This window comes from Euprymna scolopes, chromosome 5 (genome assembly GCF_053919585.1).
Source record: "Euprymna scolopes isolate OS-2025 chromosome 5, ASM5391958v1, whole genome shotgun sequence".
Lineage (NCBI taxonomy): Eukaryota > Metazoa > Mollusca > Cephalopoda > Sepiida > Sepiolidae > Euprymna > Euprymna scolopes.
Window position 1 is genome coordinate 66,862,439 of NC_136486.1, and position 22,592 is coordinate 66,885,030.

The following is a 22,592-nucleotide window of genomic DNA, read 5'->3' on the forward strand; positions in this document are numbered from 1 at the left end:
TTAGAAATGATAAAGGTGCAAGGATGGACTCCTGAGGTACACCCACAATTATATCATGTTTTTTAGATTTACGGCCGTCGTGCACAATCTAGATTGTTCTCTTATTTACGAAGGATTTAATTATTATAAGTAATCGTCGAGTTATACCGCATGATGTGAGTTAAGATACTCATTAAGAGATTACTCGTTTTGTGCCACCATCTATCTAGCTCACGAATTTACTATCCATCCACATTGGGGTATAGGAGGGAAGCAATTTTTCATAATCGCTTCGCTCAATGGATTGGCAGAAAATTGATACTTGTATTTTTTTGAAAATGACGTCGTATAAATAACTTCAGATTACCTGTGGAGGTTGTCTTTTTTGTGCCAAGTGTTATACGATTTCTATTACTACTGCTTCTACTATTTTTTATTTGTAATAACAACAAACATATGGAATCTTCAAAAGAAATTTTTCCAAAAAACATGGACATAAATTAATATTCAGGATGTGGTCATATGAAAATGAAACTTCTATAAAAATATTACATGTATGTGCTTTAACTAATGATAAATATAGCATCAACGCTCATTTACATTCCGGATGTAAGGAGATTAGGAATATAAAATCCGCAGCTATCCTGCGCACGACGATATTTTGATTAGTAACAGAGTAAAACTACATCTGTATCATAAAACTGATAGACATTTCTTTACATTTTTTATCTAATGCGACCCAACTAATAAAGGCTAAAATTCAGTTGAGGATTATGTTCGTCAAAATGGCAGCTGAATGGTGATGAGTATTATGAGAGGATTGAACATCATTATTGCAATTCAAATGTGATGAGTTTGTAGATCGTTTATGAAAGTTAGCTAGCTTGGAGCAATTTCTGGCAACCTACTAATTCACAAATATGATGTTATTGGAATGAAAATGTTTCCACTGTAATTACTTTCTTTTGTCCGGTGTTTGATGTCAGGCCGAATTTAAATTTACTGTGTTTCTGTTAAAGAATTCTCAATACGTGGAACAAGTTACTTCCGGATTCCTTCACTGATGCTTACAACATGTTTATTTTTAAATCTTATTTACATAAATACTTGTTAAATACTATTCTTACGAGTAATAATTCTTATTACATCAATCATTTTTTAATTGTCTTATAGTATTCTTGATAATGTAGTTAACAATCTATTGATCTAATGTGGTCTAGTTATAGAACACGCGAAAAGACACGTAATATAGAAAAGAATTCATGGATATATAATAGTCCAATCATATTATATATGAATGTTTTACTGTTCAACTCACAAGGTATACATTATATTAACGCTTATTTCTAGTAGACGGCTGTCTTTATAAGTCGTTATATTATAAGCGTATCATTGTTTTTATTTATTTTTTTACTGTTGTTTATCCTAAGTAAGGAAAATTGCCGCTCGTATAATGGTGCGTACTTTGAATTAGAGGCCATACCTTATGAAGAATTCTTAACTGAAAAGTTATACTGCAAGATAATAGCTCAACTATGCAGCAATGTAGCAGAGGATGGAACACACTATACAGTGTCGCATCTTTTAAGGTTTCGATTTCGTTTTATAATTCGGTCGAATGTAAGGTACTAGTGAATGGTAGACTAACTCAGCTATGGTAACAATACCCAATGCATTAGCCAATAGTATCTTCTAAACGAATATGATTGTGAAAGGCATGAGAAGTTTTGTTACCTGGTAGAGGGAGGTCACCTTCTTCGACAGCTGATTCGGCAGTATCTACTAAGAGGTTGCGGAGTTCACTCTACTAGTAATATTTATGGAATAATACTTTCAAGCTGACTATGGAGTAAAATGTCCGTTGATTGATTAAGTTCTACTAAACAAGGAAAGAATTTAGAGGGATATTTTGACCTTACCTGCTTCGATCACCACTGTTATTTGTATGGATCGAGGAAAATGGCAAACCGATTCAAAGAACAGACGTGAGAATATCAGTATGAGTGATTTATTGAATAACTTACAAGAAGAGACGGACTTGATTTTCATAGCATGTTCCACCCTTGAAAATAAAGAACAATTGGGATTACACAGACAAGATGATGTAACAAAATATTATCGTTTACCATCATTCATTCAGACTTCCGTTTTCTTCTAGCAATTAATATCAAGCACTGTCCGAAACGGATGGAGAATATCTGATAAGCAGCCAAGATAAATGGTCAAATTTTCCGTTCTACTATCTTATTTTGTTAATATTCTTCCTTCTCCCTGTTCTACCACTGTTTCTCGCTATTGTAACTGCGTATAGTTTTCTATCTCCCACTGTGTTTGCTCATCTTCCTTTCTCCATTAATCTATCTCTTCCTGTTCCTCTCAGCTAAATATTCACAGAAATTGATCACCGTTGTGTTGGATGTAATTCATCGTTTCTTGATAACACAGTAAAGATGAATGGTGAAAGATTTTGTTCCGGTCTCTAAATTTCTCCTCATCCATCTCCCTCCCCCTCTCTCTGTCTCTCTCTCTCTCTGTCTCTCTCTCTTTACATATTTCTCTCGCTTTATATTTCTGTATATATCTCTTGCACTAGCTTGCAGAATTATTATTATCTACCACACACACACTCACATTCACACACATATATGCATATAGATAAACATATATATATATATATATATATATATATATATATGCATACAATTATGCATCGTTATTTATGCATGTTTTGCACTCTCTCTATTATTAGAGGCCCAACTATAAATACCCACGTATATATATATGCATATAGATAGATAAATAGATAGATAGATATTGCTTCCTCTCCCTCTCTCACTCTCTGTTTCTCTCTCTCTCTATATATATATGTATATATGCATATATATATATATATATAGGAAGAAATATATATCTATTTATCTATCTATTGATATGCACATATATATGTGTGTGTGTGTGTGTGTTTATATATATTTATATATATATATCCATCTAAATATATTATATATATGCATCTAAATATATATTATATATCTATCTATCTATTTATGTGCATATATATGTATCTATGTATGTATACATATATATATATATATATATATATATATATATATATATATATATATATATGAACAAATGATTAATAAAATATGTTAAAAGACATCTTGAAAAAGAGTTAAAAAAACATATTTAATTTAAAAAAAAGAAGCACAAGATAAGTGGATAGTCCTATATATATATATATATATATATATATATATATATATATTTATATATATATATATATATATATATATATATGTTTAGCGGCTTGAAAGGAAGTGAAAAATATAACTTCAAGGTCAGAAACATGTAAATGGAAATTGTAAGATGGAATAAATTCTTACCAAGAAAACAACAATTATTGACTAATGATCTTCATCGTCATAAAAGTCAGTGAAATCGCCCGGGGGGAGGCTTCACATGTCTCCATAGAGTGACTTAGTCCAAAATATATGGTTTTCTACACTGTACTTTAGAGAACCCACTGTTTCCTTCATAACATAATTTTATATAGCCTTCTTTCCAGTTAACGAAAAATATATATTAAAAATTTACGTACGGAGTTTGAATCAATAGACCATGTGATCCGAAATAAAAGAAAAACTGAAAAAAATTTAAAAACACCTAAATTTTTAAGATTTACAAACTTCGTTGCAGAAATTTACGTCCGAATTTTGAAACTACATATTACTTCATACAAAAAAAAAACACAAAAAAATACACGGTATCAACTTACCAACGGTAGAATTTTCACGGCCCATATTTCTGTCATTGTTGCTAAACGGCTACATGGAAAATGCCTTTACCGAATCCAATTAAAGATTATTATACCCTTATGATATTTTACTGCATGCAAACTTCGAATTAATTACCATACGGTCAATACTCTATGGATAATTATATTTTCTCTCTATATAGTAATGATTACAAACTTAAAAACGTAACTTCTGTAGTATAAGCTAGAATCGGAACCAAAAATGTTAGCGCAATCGACTTTTACGTATATTTGCGCTTGTGTAGAAGTAACAGGTTTAATCCTCTTATTGATGGAAAAGTCAATTATTTTATTTCAATACTTACACGTTCGCAAATATGTTACCGAGTAAAAATAAAATGGAAAAGGACGTAGGGGAAAATAAGCAGACCGGTTTCATCCTCATATTCCTAGAACTACGCCCATTTTTTTTTCATAAAAGCGAAATTAACAGGCTAAGATCTACACGTTTAAGACAAAATATTAACTGGAGTTGAAAGCAGACACTATATATCTAAAATAAACTACGAGTGATCTATGTAATATGATAGAATCTCCTAAATGCTAATCACGTCCAAACTGAAGAGATAATTTTTCAGTCAATAGATATATTCAAACAAATGTGAAATGTCTTTTATATCTTCAAATTAATGTTCAAATGAGCACGACTGAAAATGGTTAATGAGTCAATGCTGAATTCTCATGTATTGTTTTCTAAGCAAATGATCAGCTATTGAAGATCGAGGTATGTTACTGAGAAAATCCGTTGGGAGGTGCCATTCCCTATTTTGATAGGGGGTGTTGTTGGTCTGTACTATCAAATCTTTACGTCGTTCGTACCACATAATCAGCACTGCAACTACATTTAAATTGATTAATTAAATTTATTTTCCTTTGAGGATTGATGTATTTATACTTTTTTATTCGGTAAAAAGGTGTGGGTAAAAAGGTTGGACGCGATTAATTTTTATATTTAATTTCAATGTTCTTATTTTATAGTTTATTTATTTAGTTTCTTGTTAGTTATTAAATAATGTTAGTATATTAGCCTTGTAACATGAGATCCGGTTAAAAGGGGGCTGTAGCTTTTTGGGCATCTAGTAATTTTAGTCGTCATGAGCAGTTCTTTACGTATTGAATTTTAGTTTACATATTTGTAAGGTCCGACAACTGTATGTTTTTTTTTTCATGGGATTTAAAGTGATGCTATATTGTGTGAGCGGTGAATCAAATTAATTATAAGGGCAGTTTTAAATTTTTCTTGTTATTCTCTATGATAATTTAAGAGTATTGCATTATTGTTAGTAGCTTTTTTGTATGATGAGCTTGTGTATTTAGTGGGGTTGTTTGAATCTATTAACACGTCAAGAAATCGAGTTTTGTTTGATTCATGTGTTAATTTTAGGGCGGGTGTGTGTTTCTAGGATTAGTTTGAGCTTTTTTAATGTCTTGTATAGATTTGGCTGCAATGTTGACATATCGAGCATAGATAGTGGATTTATTACTTTTTATCTGAGAAATTTTGTTTTCGATGTTGGTCATATAGTATTCTGCGAATTTAGGCCTAGAGGTGGTCCCTTTCAGATGACATCTCTTTGGATGTATATTTCTACATTAGGGTAAGTGACCCGAACTTATATGCTGCATTTTAATAGTAACTTTTAAAGAGTAAGAGGTTTTATAGTTGGAGGGGGTATGGTATTGTGGTTGTATACTTGATTAATGATTATTTTAATTGCGTCATTTTTAGGGACGTTGGTAAAGAGGTTTTCAGCGTCGTGAGATTCAGTTATGTTTGTAGGCGGAGGTTAATTTTAAAAGATCAATGAAGTCTGTGTAAGATCTTATGCAGTATTTACTAGGTATATAATGTTTGATAATGTTATTGTTTGTTTTAGCGATATTATACACCGACGTAAGGATTTGAGAAATTATAGGTCTTAGAGGTTATCCTCTTTTGTGCATTTAAATTTTCCCGTATATATAGTCGGGTTTATAGTTACCTATTATTTTATTAAGTTTTATTGTTCAGATTTGCCGTTGTTTATGTTATAATATGGAAAATTTTAGTTGTTTTGTAGAATTTAAATGAGTGGTTTAAATTTTGTTTTATCACGGACAATGTGTTTATTTTCAGGTTGTAGTCGGTTTTATTTAAGATTGTGAACATATTGGATGTGTCGGACATTTGTCCAGTGATGTGAATGACGTGAAGTTTAATTTTTTCTTTCATTGTTCACATTTCCTAATAATTCCCTTGGGTGAAATTTAAGTTTCACATGGATGTAAATACCATAGATATGAAGTTTCATGTTTCCAGACAAAAAACTATAGGAGAGATTTTGTAGGCACACTTATACAACAAATATATCTATAATATAAAGCTTAATGTCTGTGTGTGTATGTGTGTGTGTGTCTGGTCACGAATAGACTCCTATATGGTTGACTATTTAAAAAAACAGATTACATATAATGATAGAAGATGTATCGAGACATAGGAATGTGGATATTTGATCAGGCAGAACAGTGGTTCATTAAAATTGCGGGGTCAGCATTCGCGCCTGGTCCACAAAGTATTGAAATAAAAAATAAAAAAAAAACGTTTACAATTGTTTGTTTTTGTACATAATAATACTTTGATAAGTATGTTTTAACTTAAATAGGCATGGTATAATAAAATTGTGGTGTCTGCGTTCGCGCCTGGCCTCCATAGAATCGAAATAGGCATAAACTTTAATGAAGAATTTTCATATATATCTGTGTAAGTATACTTAGATAATTATGTTTCAGTTTGAAGAAATATGGTATAATAAAATTATGGGGTGTTCGTTCGCACTTAGCCTCCATAGAATGGAAATATGTCACAAAGTTTAACAAGGTTTTTTTTTTATATAGATCCACACAATATTGTGATAAGTGTGAACAGGTATGGTATAATAAACTATGGGGTTTATCTATTTTATTTTTACTTTCATCATATTTTGCTTTGGTGTTGATACCCCCTAATTCAACCCAAATTTAAAACTCTTCTTTTTCATAACCTATCATACTTTTATAAATCAGAGTTCATTTTCTGTAAGGTTGTGTTTGAACCCAGTCAACGACGGGTACCTTTGCTAGTATATAAATATATATATATATATATATATATATATATATATATATATATATATATATATATATACATGAATATATATGGAAAGATTTTTGTGTTTGCTATACACTTATTACGTCAGTATCTCGGCATTATAAATCATGTAGAATATTCGTATAAACATAATTAAACGTAATAATTAACTAAAGATGGTCATTCCTTAGATAAAGTGAAAAATCTAATAGGAAATGAATTACAAATGAATGTCTAAAAATTAGCTAGATCTTTGCCTAGTGAATGGACTTCCATGCCCCATTTATAGGAAAGTTGTATTTTCTCTTAAAATCATTAGAAGAAAATATTTAATATGAGTATCAATGCACAAAAATACCAGAAATTATAGGAGAAATAGATAGATAGATAGATAGATAGATTGATTGATTGATAGATCGATAGATAGATAGATAGATAGATAGATATACCAGCAGTCTTCCGGCGTAGCTCGTTAATAAAATCTCTTAAATATGATATCTAATTTTAGTATATATATATATATATATATATATATATATATATATATATATATATATATATATATATATATATACATATATATATATATAAATATACATATATATATATATATATATATATATATATATATACATATATATACATATATATATAATGTTGAACGTCTGTATGTGTGCCTGGTCACGAATAGGTTCCTATCTGGTTGACTATTATAGAAAACTGATCACATATAATGATAGAAGATTTATCGAAATACAAGAATGGGTATGTTTGATCTGGCATAATGATTCGTTAAAATTGTTAGGACTGCGTACGCGGCTGGTCCACAAGGTATGGAAAAATTATAAATTAAAAACGTCAACAAGTGTCTGTGATATAGATACACATTAGACTCCTTTTATATGTATGTTTTCACTTAAATAGGGATGGAATAATGAAATTGTGGGGGATGTGGTCTCAATAGAATGGAAATAGGCACAAACTTTAATAAAGAGTGTTCATATCTATCTGCGTAAGTATACTTTGATAATTATGTTTCATTTTAAAGAAATATGGTAGAATAAAATAATAGGGTGCTAGTTAGCGCCTGACCTCAATAGAATGGTAATATATCACAAAGTTTAACTGGTTTTTTGATATAGATTCACAGAATATTGTGATAAGCTTTTCAGTGTGAACAAGTATGGTATAATAAATTATGGGGTTTATCTATTTTATTTTTACTTTCATCATATTTTGTTTGGTTTTGATACCCCCGAATGAGAAGCTATCTTTTTACAACCCTTCCTTTGGATAACCTATCATACTTTCATAAATCAGAGTCCATTTTCTGTAGGCTGTTATTGAATCCAGCCAACAAAAAGAATATTGATGGTATATATATATATATATATATATATATATATATATATATATATATATATACATATATATACATATATATATATATATATATATATATATATATATATATATATATTGTCTGTGTATTGGGGTAGAGAGGGCGCCCATAAACTATGGTGAAGGCAACCTTTCTAGAAGAAGCAAATATGATTTAAAAAACCATCAAGCGGAATACCAGTACCCGCATTAAGCTGGTCTGCAGTTTAATTTGTTGCTAGCTATATTGCTCTTGCTTGTTGCTGGATCTCAACATTTTGAACAGAGAGAGAGACTTAGCTGTCGTAAAAGGCTAAGACTCTGTAACATTATATGTGTATAGATACTCCCTCAGACATTTTGGCTCATGGATTTTAAATGTCTGAGGGAGTGGCACTCGTCTGGCAAGACGTTGCAATCATATATATATATATATATATATGTATATATATATATATATATATATATATATATATATATATATAATATATATATATGTTTAACGGTCTTTCGATTTGTATTTTGAACGTAATATATCGCAGTTTTTCAACAGTTAAAAAAAAAACATTAGTTAGAATCAAAATCAAAACATATAGACTCCCGCCATATTCATTTCTTTTTTCGGAGCAACGTCGACACGCATATATTAAGTTCCATATATCGTTGTCTAATCTACAAATGTATATTTGCATTTAAGTCACCTTACGCCTGTCGCGTTCAATTTCTTTTCAATTTAAGCGTTTTAGGTTTTATTTTTACCGGCTATAATTTAAAGTTTTTTTCGAGGGTTTAAGCCCTTTATATATCAAGTTTCGGATTTGTAGACTAACAACTGACAGAGTATTTTTGTAGAAATGTTCTGAAACTGACAGGCAGACAAGGTAATTTATATATATATATATATATATATATATATATTTATATATATATATATATTTATATTATTTATATTTTATATATATAATTATTTATATATATTTATATTTATCTCTCTCTCTCTATATATATATATACATATATATATATATATATATATATATATATATATATATATATAGTTAGTTAGTTAGTTAGTTAGTTATAAAATATATATGGCGATTAAGCTACACTGAATATTTCGCTTTTCATCTACTCTAGGACTCTTCAGGCTTATGCGCATAATCCTGAAGATTCCTAGAGTGGATGAAACGCGGAGTATTCAGTGTAGCTTAATCGCCATATATATTTTATAACTACCTAACTAGCTCTACCTATGTATTGAGCACGTTTGAAGTAAATACTTAAAGTTTATGCATAAATTTATACTTTCGTATATTAATTTTATGTGAGTAAATGACGTAGTTATATATACACTCACACACACACACACGCACACGCATATATGCCTATGTGTGTGTGCATGCATGTGTGTGTCTGTATATCTCGTTAACTCCATTCTTGCAGATTTTATGTTTTACTATTTTTATTTATTTCTCTATTTATGTTTCTATATGGCACATATATCTATATACTTCTTATTTCTAATTTATATGGCACATATATCTACAGATTTCTTATTTCTAGCTGTTTGTTACCCCATTTCATTCTCTCGTGTATATATATATATATATATATATATATATATATATATATCGTATTCTCATACTCAGTCACAAACGGTCCTTCTAATATGGGAAATATTGATTTGTTTTGTGTCTTGGTATTTATCGATTCCAAGAAATAGGAACATTAACTTTCGCAAACTGTCCGTATCACGGTGCGTTAAATACACAAATGTCATGCTCCTCGCATCTATCCAGCCAAAAATATTCCTGGTTATATGGCTTATTAGGGTGAAAACTACGCATAAGTGGTCATTTGTATTTATAGATATGCACATGAGTGTAGACATACACGAGAGAATGAAACGGCGTAACGAACAGCTAGAAATAAGAAACAAAATGAATTACTTTTTTAGTTTTTACCAAGAGTTAATATATGTACCTTACATGGCGCAGTCATAAAATATAATAAGAAAGAGTTTTTGTTATGTAGCGGACATGATTTTCAAGTGCAGCACCTGATACGTTGGCTATAGTTAAGAGATTTACAATTACGGTCGCCATTATTAAAAGAATCCTCGGTAGAAGGACAGATTTAGGTGTCGTGAGATTATTATGCAAACTCGGATAGCAGGTTAGAGAGTAGATGGCCGTACTGGAGGCAATAATTTAAATTTTAGCCGTGATGATCTTTCCTACTGTTAGAAAGGCATTGTTAGACGAACACATTGAAGCAGATGTAACCAAAGCAGTCCGCTGAAACTGCAGGAGGCCCTAGAGTTTCATTTTCACCAGAAAAGGCTGCGAAAAGTTGACAACCCTGGACAAAATTCTGATCGAGATCAAAAGGAAACCAGAGGAAAAGGTATGAGAACCTGAGAGTTGTCCGTTCGAAAGGTGGTTATTTTATCCCAAAATTTATATATAATATATATATATAATGAGTCAAAAGTAAAAACATATGAGTAGTTTTTATTTAATATATATATATATATATATATATATATATATATATATATATATATATATACTTGAATTAAAAAAATAAACTCGGACTTATATTTGATATTAAATGAGAAATTTTTAAAAAATGCAGTAAAATTTTTATTTTAATTTTATTTATTATTTTTCGACAAAAACGTATATTATCTTATTAGTTGTCTCCAAAACCATGTACGAGCGAAAACATGTGGCGACCAGTGAAAATAATACGCAATTTTGCGCCCGCTATAAATTGAATGCACACACGCAGGGAAAACAAACATAGCGACCAGTGAAAACAATACGGATATATTGGATAAAAATAGTCACAGCATCATTGCCCTTAATTTAAATGAAAATTAATTTATATAAGAAGGGTATAATTCGTTTAAAAAATTGAAAAGAACAAATGCAAGGAGAAAATGTGCAGTATACTTTTTATGTGTGTTAACGACCTTAAACATATCAGGAAATAATTATTAACTGAGTAATACGGTTGAACATTTTCAAGCAATTCTATGAAAAAAGGGAAAGTACCACCCACCAACACGTTTCGAAGTTCTTCTTCGTATTTTTATGAACCCAGCTCCACAACATTTTCCTTTCTTGTCCACCCCGCCATCAAACTTGAAAGAAATATGCTATCTTTTCTTTATTTTTTACTTTTGTTTACTTTATTTATTTTTATTTATTTATTCACCATTTATTTATTTTATATATGTTCAGGTTGTACCGGGTATTATTCCATTTTTGGTAGTACCAAAGTTAACAGACAGACAACATGGAGAGCAGCATGCATACCGTTAAGCTGAATAGTAGTTTCATATTTCTCTTGCGGGTGAATATTTTTAACGAGATTTTAGGGAAAAGGATTATCAGGGATCAGCAGACATGCATATGCCGAATATAAACGTTGTGGTTAATTGGTGGATTCGGTGGGATTATTAAGTATTTATAATATTGCGGAAAATTTGCTTGCAATTCTTGGTGTGTGTGTGCATGCATATATATATATATATATATATATATATATATATATATATATATATATATACGTGCTTTTTATTCGTAGTTTTAGTGAATGTTGAACTTGAGGAGATTTTGATTTGTAGGTGTTTAGCTGTCGGATATTGCATGAGGGTCGTGTTGAAGTTGAGTTTAGTTGGGTTGGTTGGTTGTTTTTGTTTTACGGCATATCAACCCTTTCCGGGTTATTTAATGCTGAATCCAAAGATTTTGAAGAAACATTTTTTTAATAGAATATATTTGTTGTTTTCACGTTGGTTTCTATTTAACCCATTGTTGAAACCTAACAGGTACTGCCACTCCGGGTCAGAGTGGACCTGGGAGCAATGGTAATTAAAGGGTGGCTCCACACTCCCCACAGTCCACAAGCTTGGGCTTCACCGCTGGATATAGTTTAAGGTCATATCAAGGACCCCCATTGAGGGGTTTTACCCTCTACAGGGGGACAGTCGGCGTATTCTAATGCCCCACCGACAGGGTCGTGTTTAGTTGGGATTATTGGGGAGTAATTAGCAAGTGAGTAAGCAGATGCGATTTTTAATGTTTGCAATTTATTGGGGTTTCACTGTTTCTTATTTAAGAGTTTATCCCTATCCATAAATTTTGTGATAAATAGTTCTTCATTCAGTCAAAGAAGGCAAAATGAATTTAGTGACTAGCCAGGATGTGCGAGTCAACAATTAGTGTCAACTTTTTACTCGTTAGATCATTTTAGCATGACACCAATGATGTTTTGTCTCTCTAATCTGGGTTACAGAAAGAGCTTTTGTGGTATGTGTATCTGTTTAAATGTATTGCTAGTTTGACCGATGTAGAATTTGCAAGCGGTGGGGTCCTCCTTGGCTCTAATATTAGCTTAATAAATTAGAGAGTTTGTGCGGCAATTTTCTCTATAGGGACATTATGATTTATTAATGCAGTTGCATGTTTTATTATTCCGTTCCGTTCTGTGTCGTTACTTAAACTTTTGTTATTATGGTGCGTTATTATTTAGTTATTTCCGCAACTGTAGCTCAATTGGATAGTGTTTTTGTTAAATATCTTGTGGAGCGTGTTGCCGGGGAGGAATGTATCCCCAAGTTAGTTTTGACCATTTGGTTGAGCGGAGGGGTCAACCAAGTGATTTTCCTTTTCAGGTGTTTCTAGATGTAGTTGTTATAATAGAGGGTTCTAACTTGGTTTCCTTATACCCACTGTTTGCTAGGACTTTGTTGTAAAAATGTGTGTTTATCAAAATTTTCTTTGGATGAGGAGTTTAAACTAATTCTCCTAATTATAGATCTATGGATATGTTAAATTAGTGTTTTAAGGTGATTATAGAGGGGGTGGATATATGAAGGGTTACTGTTCTCTTTTCTGTAGGGTTCATAAGTTCCTTTGTTGTGGTTAAATGTGACGTCTAGAAAGTGGACTATTTTAATGTTTGTGGTGATTTCAACTATCTTATAATAATTTTCTTGATACTTTCACATTTAGGTCCGTCAGTATTTTCTACGAACAGAAGGCCGTAATCTCTATACAGGCCGATCGTGCCAACCTCAATGTCCTTAATAAGGTTATATAGGATGTATATTGCCACTAAATCTGATCAAAGGGTCCTGTTTATTCTTAATCCTTTGCTCATTCCTACTAATTAGGACAGCATTTGTTTATAATTTCGATTTTGTACTTTGAGATATCAATGAGGAGAGAGGGAAATTCAATTGAGTCATTGGACAGATCTTTTGTGATATATATTTATATATATATATATATATATATATATATATATATATATATATATATATATATATATATATATATATATATACATAAACCAGAAAATTATATACGATAATAAATTCTTATAACATGCAATATAAAAATAATTGAATTTAATTGTGCTTTTTTTTTACATAGCAATGGATTGCAATTAGAGAACCGTGTACCCGAATGCGATGTTAATGTATAATTTAGGATTAAAAAGCAAAGGGAATCGTTTTATCAACGCTAATCATTAAATAAACGGGAGCGACAGCAAAATATACCAGATAAATATCTTTTGATCAATGGTCAGATCTTTAAAGAGCATGGAATTTAATAGGAGTTTACGTTTGAAATACGTTAGTAATTGGTATCAGGCAATAGGTAATTGTACACAATAAAGTAAATATGACAAAAAACAAAAATAATTGGACCAATCTGTTTTTACTAATACTCAATAACAATAATAATGTCCAAAACAACCCGGTGTTAAGGGTTTATATGATAATGAATAATCAGTTTAAGTATGATAAATGTGAGTAGATTAAACCTAATCGAATAAAAAAGTTCACTTACTTTACGGGACAATTCTTTGTTTTTTTTGTTTTTTTTTTTTGAGTTGCGTGTCATTCCACTTTTTCGAACGTAATTGCCAATAAATTCCAGTTAGAGGGTAAAATTATGTATGCAGTACGAAACCCCCATTCCCAAAAGCCAAAGAAGCTACGACTTGAGGATTTTGTACAGTGTAAATTCAATAATACGAATCTAACTCTTTTACACTGGATCGTGCTCTCCAGTAAAAAAAACAACAACTTTATATCAAACTAACAGAATTGTCCGGGGGAAAATATAACATTTATATTTAAACTAATATCTCTCTCCACCCTCTCCATCAGTTACTCTCAGTTTCTCACTTTCTCTAACCAACTTATTAAATGTTTTCTTTGCACAGCACAACCATCTCTTTCTCGAAAGGCATGCACAGATGCACACATGTAACCTTGTCGTTAACATGTAGACTCCGTCGTATAGCACAGAAGAAAAGAATAAGAAAGAATTTCAACTCGCCGTTTCAGGTTTTAACGAAATACCTTTATTCATTTTCTGGTCACGTGTGAGTTTACGTATCTGCTTTTATGTCACACATTTCTTGGACTCGTGATTTTCCCAACCGCGCTTCTTCGTCCACGTGTGTCATTTGTCCTTCCAGTGACGTCACATCACACAGCCGGATAATTATTTGCATATATCAGCTGTTATTTGTTGCTGATTACGGCGTTAAAGGCTGTGTTACATACTGTTATAATTCTTTACAAGGATTTTATTATAACTTCGGCGGTAATAAAAGAAAACTAGAAAATATAGCTCAAAACGTTGCACAACATCATGAACAAATAAATTCAAATTATTTGCGTTAGAGTATAGTTTGTTCAACTTTCTAATTAAACCTTGTTTTACTTTTCTTTCTCCCGTCAGAAGATTTCTTTTATTTATTCGTCTTTCCTTTTATTATCTGTATAAAAGGAATTTCAACGTAGTTTTGTAAATATTTAAACACAACTTTTAAATGAGTTGAAATGGGAAAACTCAGTTAACTGCTTCGATAGCAAGAAAATGTTATTATTTTTTATGTATTTTTCCTAAATATCGCTAAATAAGTGCGTAGATTAATTTTTATTTTTATTTCGGACTATTAGTCTCATATTTATCAGTTGTTGCTTGGCGGATGGCAGTGATGGCTGAGAATGCAGTTAGGAGATTCGAAGTTCCTATGCGTCGCGGTTACCACCTGACGAAGGCCAGAGGAAGTTGGCCGAAACGTTGTGAACCAATAAAAAGATCCAAAAACAACAACTAATAAAGATGAGACTAATAGTCCGAAATAAAAATAAAAATTAACATATAAAGCTCATCTCAAAAAATGAATTCCAATTAAGGAATTATATATATATATATATATATATATATATATATATATATATATATATATATATATATACCAATCGGTGCGGACCCGACTATGGAAGATCAGATAATAAATAAACGTGGATTTATAAGATCAAAGAATCCAACCTTGATCGCCCTTCGGGGCCCGTGGCGCAGTTGATAGAGACGTTGAATCTCTACGGTTCCAGATGAACATTGTCTGAAGATAGCGATTTCAATCCCAACCAAAGCGTGCCAGAGGTAATTGGTCAAAAATGTGGTGAGACGACAACAACTACGGATGGCAGTGATGGCTGAAAATGCAGTTAGGAGATTCGAAGTTCCTATCCGTCGCGGTTACCACCTGTCGAAAGCCAGAGGAAGTTGGCCGAAACGTTGTGAACCAATAAAAAGATCCAAAAACAACAACTAATAAAGATGAGACTAATAGTCCGAAATAAAAATAAAAATTAACATATAATGCTCATCTCAAAAAGTGAATTCCAATTAAGGAATAATATATATATATATATATATATATATATATATATATATAAGTGCGTAGATATTTTAAAATTTGTGTGCAAAATGAAAGTGTTAAATGTTACCAATATGTTATAAAGCCAGGAAGGAAAAGCAATACATAATCCAAGTGGCATTCAATAGTCTATGATGGTTGTTTGTACTTCGTCTGTAAATTTCACGAACTGAAATATTTTTGGTTTAGTAATAAAGTCAGTTTATTGATTAATTACAACTTTTTTTATATTACTAATCTTATTCCCAGATTCGTTTGTTTTCTCAATCGTCTCAATTTCATTTCGAAAACTCTCGAATACGCTACGTATCATATCAATTATGCTATTAATATATCTATCTTTGTGCTCAATGCCCAAATTATTATTATTTTTTTTTGGTAAAACATCCTCTGCATAATTTTTGCCCAAACAAGTTTGCATAATCGCTTGCCTAGTCAAACGACTTATTTGTCTCTTAACTTCTTAGCTCAATAGAGCGAGATTATTCTACAGCCCTTTTTAGTCTCTTCACTGCTCAACCACTTTGGACAAGATTATTCAAGAAAATTTTGTTTAATGAGCATTAAATGTTAAAAGTTGTGAAAGCAAAAAAATATTATATGTTACATAAGTAAAAATAATAGAAAAAAACATATTGACATTTGCATTTTGAAATTAAATGTTTCATATCAGAAGAAGAGAAAAGACATGTATATGGATAAAAAAAATCTGACACATTGGCATTCGCATGAGATAGTTAAAACTACAAGTATAGAGTAGTAAGGAAATGTTTAAGGACAAAATAGAACAAAGTAGTGAGAAAATGAAAGAAAAAGGTAAAGAGAAACACAAATAAATATAATTAGTACGAGAGATGAGATAGAAAGCAGAAAAAGTCCAAATTTATACGATTTTCCAAGCAAAGTCCATGAAAAGCATTTTATGAGTAAAAAAAATAGGCCAATCTGTAATTACCCGTTGTTTAAAATCCAGGTTAAATGGTTGTCATAAAAGTACCCACTTTTCATCGCAATCAAAACACGGTCGAGAAACGAGTCGCTCTTGCTGCGTAAAACAAGGGAAGATGACAGTTCATAACAACGTTTTTTGTTGTTCAATTCGTGATGCATCCATTTATCAAGTATTTTTCATTCCAATCTCTCGCGCAGATACTCGGAAATGGTCGTATATGTTACGTCTAATTCAGAAGGAAGTTCCCGACCAGTCGTGCGTGAATTGGCTTCGACAAAAGCTTTTAATTAATTGTTGTCAACATTCGATCGCCGACCACTACGGTCATCATTTTCAAGACAGTCGCCACTGCCACGAATTGTTTTTAAAATCAAGTTTGTTCTGTGCGTTCATTGAAGAGTTGTGGCAGCAGATTTTTGGTCTAGCCCGAATTGTAATAAGAAAATCCTACGAATTTGCATTTTTACCATTTTTGTTCATCGTTTTTAAAATACGTAATTGTTTTAAAACGATCGTAATTTAAACAAGTGGGAAGTGAGGAAAACGTTCTTAAAAACAATGCATAACATAAAGATATTGTAACAGAAAACATATTTGAAAATACATCATTAGAAATCAAAATTAAAAATTCCGCAAGAACTATATCTCAGCCTAATAATATTAAGCTAAATTCTCTCTTACACACACACACACACACACACACACACACACACACTTACACACACATATACATATATATATATGAGTGTGGGTGTGTGTAAGTGTGTGCGTGTTTAAGTGTGCATTTGAAGATGTACAAAAAAAAGAATGCTAAAAGTATAACAGTTTATAAATTTTTATTGCTTTTCTATTGGGGACGTGCGGGAATAAAAAATATTATTATAAAGAAATTAAACATCTTTTTTTACATATACATAATTTTTGACCGACCCCTCAGTCTTCAGCTGTGAAATGAAAGTGAAGTGCACACACGGGGAAGGAGGAGAAAGCAAGAGGAAGGAGGAGAAGGTATGGTTAACGAGACAGTTCCACGTCAATCTTAAATACATATCCATATACGTACGCACATATACACATGCACACAATACATATACACATCCAAAAGAAAATTCAAAATTAAACAGAAAAAAATATGAAGAAACGTGTACCTTACTTTCTAATAGTTGTATATATATATATATATACATATATATATATATATATATATATATATATATATATATATATATATATATATATATATATGTGTGTGTGTGTGTGTGTGTGTGTGTGTGTGTGTGTGTGTGTGTGTGTGTGAATTAGGTATGTTTGTCCAGTATTCTCTTTAACTTCTCGTCGTCATTATTAACAAGGTAGTCATTATAGAATTAATTAAACCCCTATTATTATCTGAGTTTGAATTTTTTCTCTAGAAAAGAACGGTTTATAAAATAAGCTATCCAAGCAACATTTTATAAAATTATATATTGTTTATTTAAATTATTAAAAAAAAAAAACATTTTAAAAACTCAAGAGTTTCTCTGGCATGCGGCCCGTGTGATTTTCACAAAGTGTGATTTTCGTACAAATATTCGCCCGTTTAAAAAAAAAAAAATGAAAGAGATCGCAAGAGAGAAAGTGGAAGATTCGCGTGTACATGTTAGCAAGAAACAAATATATATTTGTTATTACATGTAAAGAATGTGTGTTAATTTGATTTTAGCTTTAGACAAAACTTCTTTGTTTCAAAGGTTTTGATTAAATAAACATCTGAGCTAAAAACATATATGTATACACCATGTGTATAATAACATTTATAATCTCAATGATGCCATTATCAGCGCAATCGACGGCTAGAATTACAATTTTCAAAGCATTAATATTTGTTTTATTTGTGTATACTGGTTAAAACCAGTATTTAATAATATAGAATGCGATTTGAATGTGTACACCAGAGAAAACATATAATCTTTTTAAATGCCAACTGTGAGAAGAGTTAGTATTTCGATTTTAATTAAATGTTTAATTTTGCTATTTTTAATTATGTTTTACACGTTAATTAAATTCATTCGTTAATATGGTAGAAATATTCTGTTGGTTGTATTTAGAACAATAATAACACCTAAAAAGCAAATTAAATAAATCAGGATATGTGAAGATGATTAATGTTACAAAATGTCATTAATTGCTTTTTTTTTATCCGTTATCAGATTACTTTATTAAAATGATATTTTATCTAATGAAAAACATCAATGCAATACAAACATCACTAAACGCTGCAATGTACTTTAACATTGAATACGATTTAAATAGCATGTTATTTTTTAATTCAACAAATATGATGAGAGCTTTTTATTACCCTCCAATATTAAAATCTGTGTTTCTAAAATATATAACATTATTTAGAAATGAATACAGGAAATATGTTAACTATTCTGAAATTTAGAGCAAATATGCTAAAAGCAACGTTAAAACGACGTGTGTATTTCGGTCGGTGCTCATTCTGGGTTCCCTTAAGTCAGTTTGGTCCAAAGTAGCACAATAGTTTATGTAAGTCTGCTTCATTTTGTTGATGGAATCTGTTTATGACATTTTTATTGATAGATTAAATTATTCACGGGGGAGGAGGCAACGTTAAGATTGCTCGTATCAATAGTTAAATCAGTGTTATTGATTAAAGATAATCTGAAGATGACACTGGAGTCGGCAGTGTTATGGTCACTATCGCCATCTGACCAACAAAATAGTAATATATCAATGCATAATTACGACGCCTTGATAAAACAGCTTCTTAGTGAGTTTTTCATATTAAATATGCCTATTATTTTGTCATAAAATAAATTAATGGTTTCATATATGCGTAGGATATTTATCGGCTCGTCTTTTACGTTACTCTCGTGTTCCATTTCTTTCTGCATTGTATACTTTCTCATTTGAATAATTATCAATCCGCATTCGTCAAATATCCGTTATGATATAATGAATGACTACTCTTTTTCTCGTTATTTCTATTCTAAGTTGTTGAACGACACGGCCGTTCCTCTTCGATGCCGATTTAGGTTATTTCAAGTTGCTCTCAATGCGTCTATGTTAAACCATCAATGATCTCCCAAAACACATACTAAAATCATTCGTTGACATCTATGCTGATGACACGACTATCTATGGCAACACATTAAAGGCCGTAAATGGCAACGATCTCTTTGATTCTCTCTCCTCAGATCTTGAGCGCGTGGTTCAGTGGGGGAAGGGGTGGCTGGTTACATTTAATGCATCTAAGACCAAGCTCCTATCACTACATCATAAACGCTCTGATCCCCATCTGGCATCGATTAAAATGAATGGCTCTCGTAAAGGGGAGGTCACATGGTTTGATAAGCTCCTGGGTTTGACCTTTACTCCTGATGTCGAATGGAACACATACATTAAGTCTGTGGCCAAGGTCGTTGGGAAAATGGTAGGATCTTTCTACCGCTCCAGAAGATGCTATTCTCTATCTGTATAAAAGCCAAGTACGTCCAATAATGGAGTACTGCTGCCATGTCTGGGAAGGAGCTGCTAAAAACAGTCTATCCTGCCTTGACAGAGTACAAAATAGACTTCGTGGCTTGGTAGGGGATGTCCTTTTCTCTCCCTGCAACCTCTCTCCCACAGAAGAGACGTTGCGAGCCTGTCTCTGTTTTATCGTTATTTCCATGACAAGTGCTCGTCTGAGCTCCATTCTCTGCAGGAGTGTGGAACTCTCTGCCGCTTGCGTGTTCTCCCCCGAATTTAACTTTGATGTCTTCAAGTCCAACACAAGCAAATTCCTGATGAACCGCCCCCTTAAGTAATGACACCTTATCAAATCCCCAATACTAACTATTACTACGATACTATCCCACTGATTAGTGTACACACAATAACCCTTTTCTTTCTTTTTTTTTACATGGGTGTCACCACTTATCAAGGCCCAGAGGCCACTCGAGGATAAGGGTTAATAGGTATACATTAGTCATTGTGATTTTAGCATAGTAAACAGTGGGATTTTTGTAACTTGGATTACTTAGGGGGACGATTCAATTAGAACTTGTTCACAATGGACTTTTTCTTTTTTTTTCATAGGTATCAACACATTATCAAAGCCAAAAGGCCACTCAAGAATAAGGGTTAAAGAGTGTACAGTAGAAATTGGACAATATAATAATCATTAGTAATGAAAATTTGTAAAATTTGATAACTTATATGGAACGGCTCATCAAGAACTTATTTACGTTAGACTTGAAGACAACCATATTGTAGTCAGTGGGAAAGCAGGAAAACGGAAGACAATTCCACAGGTGTGCAGTTCTTATAAAAAAGCTTTGTTCATGGAATCTACGTTTAGGTTTAGGCACAGATAAAGAGTGAGGGGAATTATTGATAGTGTTTACAGCTAGACGAGTGTTTCTTGTGAAAGTTTGGCGAGGGGGACCATAGATTGAAGCTCAGTCGAACACTTTCCATGAAAATAACGATACATCAGAGACAAACTCGCAACATCTCTTCTGTGAGATAGAGGTTGCAAGGAAGAGAAAAGGACATCTCCTAGGAGGCTACGAAGTCTATTTTGAACTCTATCAAGGCAGGACAAGTCCTTTCTAGCAGCTCCTGCCCAGATGTGGCAACAGTATTCCATCCTTGGACGTACCTGGCTCTTATATAGATAGAGAATTGCATCAGCAGTGAGATATCTACTGGATCGATAGAAAGATCCCACCATTTTTCCAGCGGCCTTGGCAACAGATTTGATGTACGTGTTCCATTTAAGATCAGGAGTAATGGTCAAGCCAAGAAGCTTGTCAAAACTTGAGGCCTCCTGAAGACGAGAGACATTCATTTCAATTGATGCTAGATGGGGATCAGAATGTTGATGATGTAAAGAGAGAAGCTTGGTTTTAGATGCATTAAAAGTAACCAGCCACTCCTTTCCCCATTGTACTACATGTGCAAGATCAGAGGAGAGAGAATTGGAGAGAACTTGGTCGTTTACTGTCTTAGATGTGCTACCATAAATGGTAGTGTCGTCAGCATAAATGTCTATAAATTATGAAAGGATGTGATTTGGAAGATCATTAATGTAGATCAGGAAAGGAGTTGGGCCCAGGATGGACCCCTGAGGGACACCGGCATTAATACTATGAGCTTCTGATTTTTGCCCCTCAACTACTACTCTTATGAACCTATCAGAAAGAACTAATTTAATAATTGAGAAGACATTTCCAGCAATACCATAGCTAGAGATCTCATGAAGTAAACCTTTATGCCATACCCTATCAAAGGCCTTAGATATGTCAAGAGCAATTGCCCTAGAAAGGTTGCCTCCGTCTAGAGATTTGCTAATCCTATGAGATATAACTGTAAGCACATCTGCTGTAGATCTAGCAGAACGGAAAGCATATTGAGTGTCACTAAGAAGGTTATTTTTGTTGAGATGGTTGATTACTTCTGTATTTAACACAGATTCCAGCATCTTATTCATGACGCACAGGAGACTTATTGGCCTGTACTGAGAGGGGGATGAGCGATCACCTGAATTCTTAAATACAGGGCATACTGATGAAATTTTCCAGGGAGATGGGAAACTATTCTCCTTAAGACAA

At 32.1% G+C, this 22,592-nt stretch overlaps 1 protein-coding gene across 5 annotated transcripts in view; it reads right to left on the minus strand.

Moving 5' to 3' along the window:
- LOC145276832 (lipopolysaccharide-binding protein-like) overlaps positions 1 to 22,592 on the minus strand; it is a 274,030-nt gene that overhangs the window by 150,604 nt on the left and 100,834 nt on the right. Inside the window, exon 1 of one of the 5 annotated variants that reach the window (XM_080128190.1) lies at positions 16,996 to 17,598. The exons of 3 other annotated variants lie outside the window; for them this stretch is intronic. The gene's annotated coding sequence lies outside the window, so the exon portion shown is untranslated. Of the gene's footprint in view, positions 1 to 14,149; positions 14,583 to 16,995; positions 17,599 to 22,592 lie in introns of those variants that run through there. One more of the 5 variants, XM_080128189.1, reaches the window with a different exon arrangement.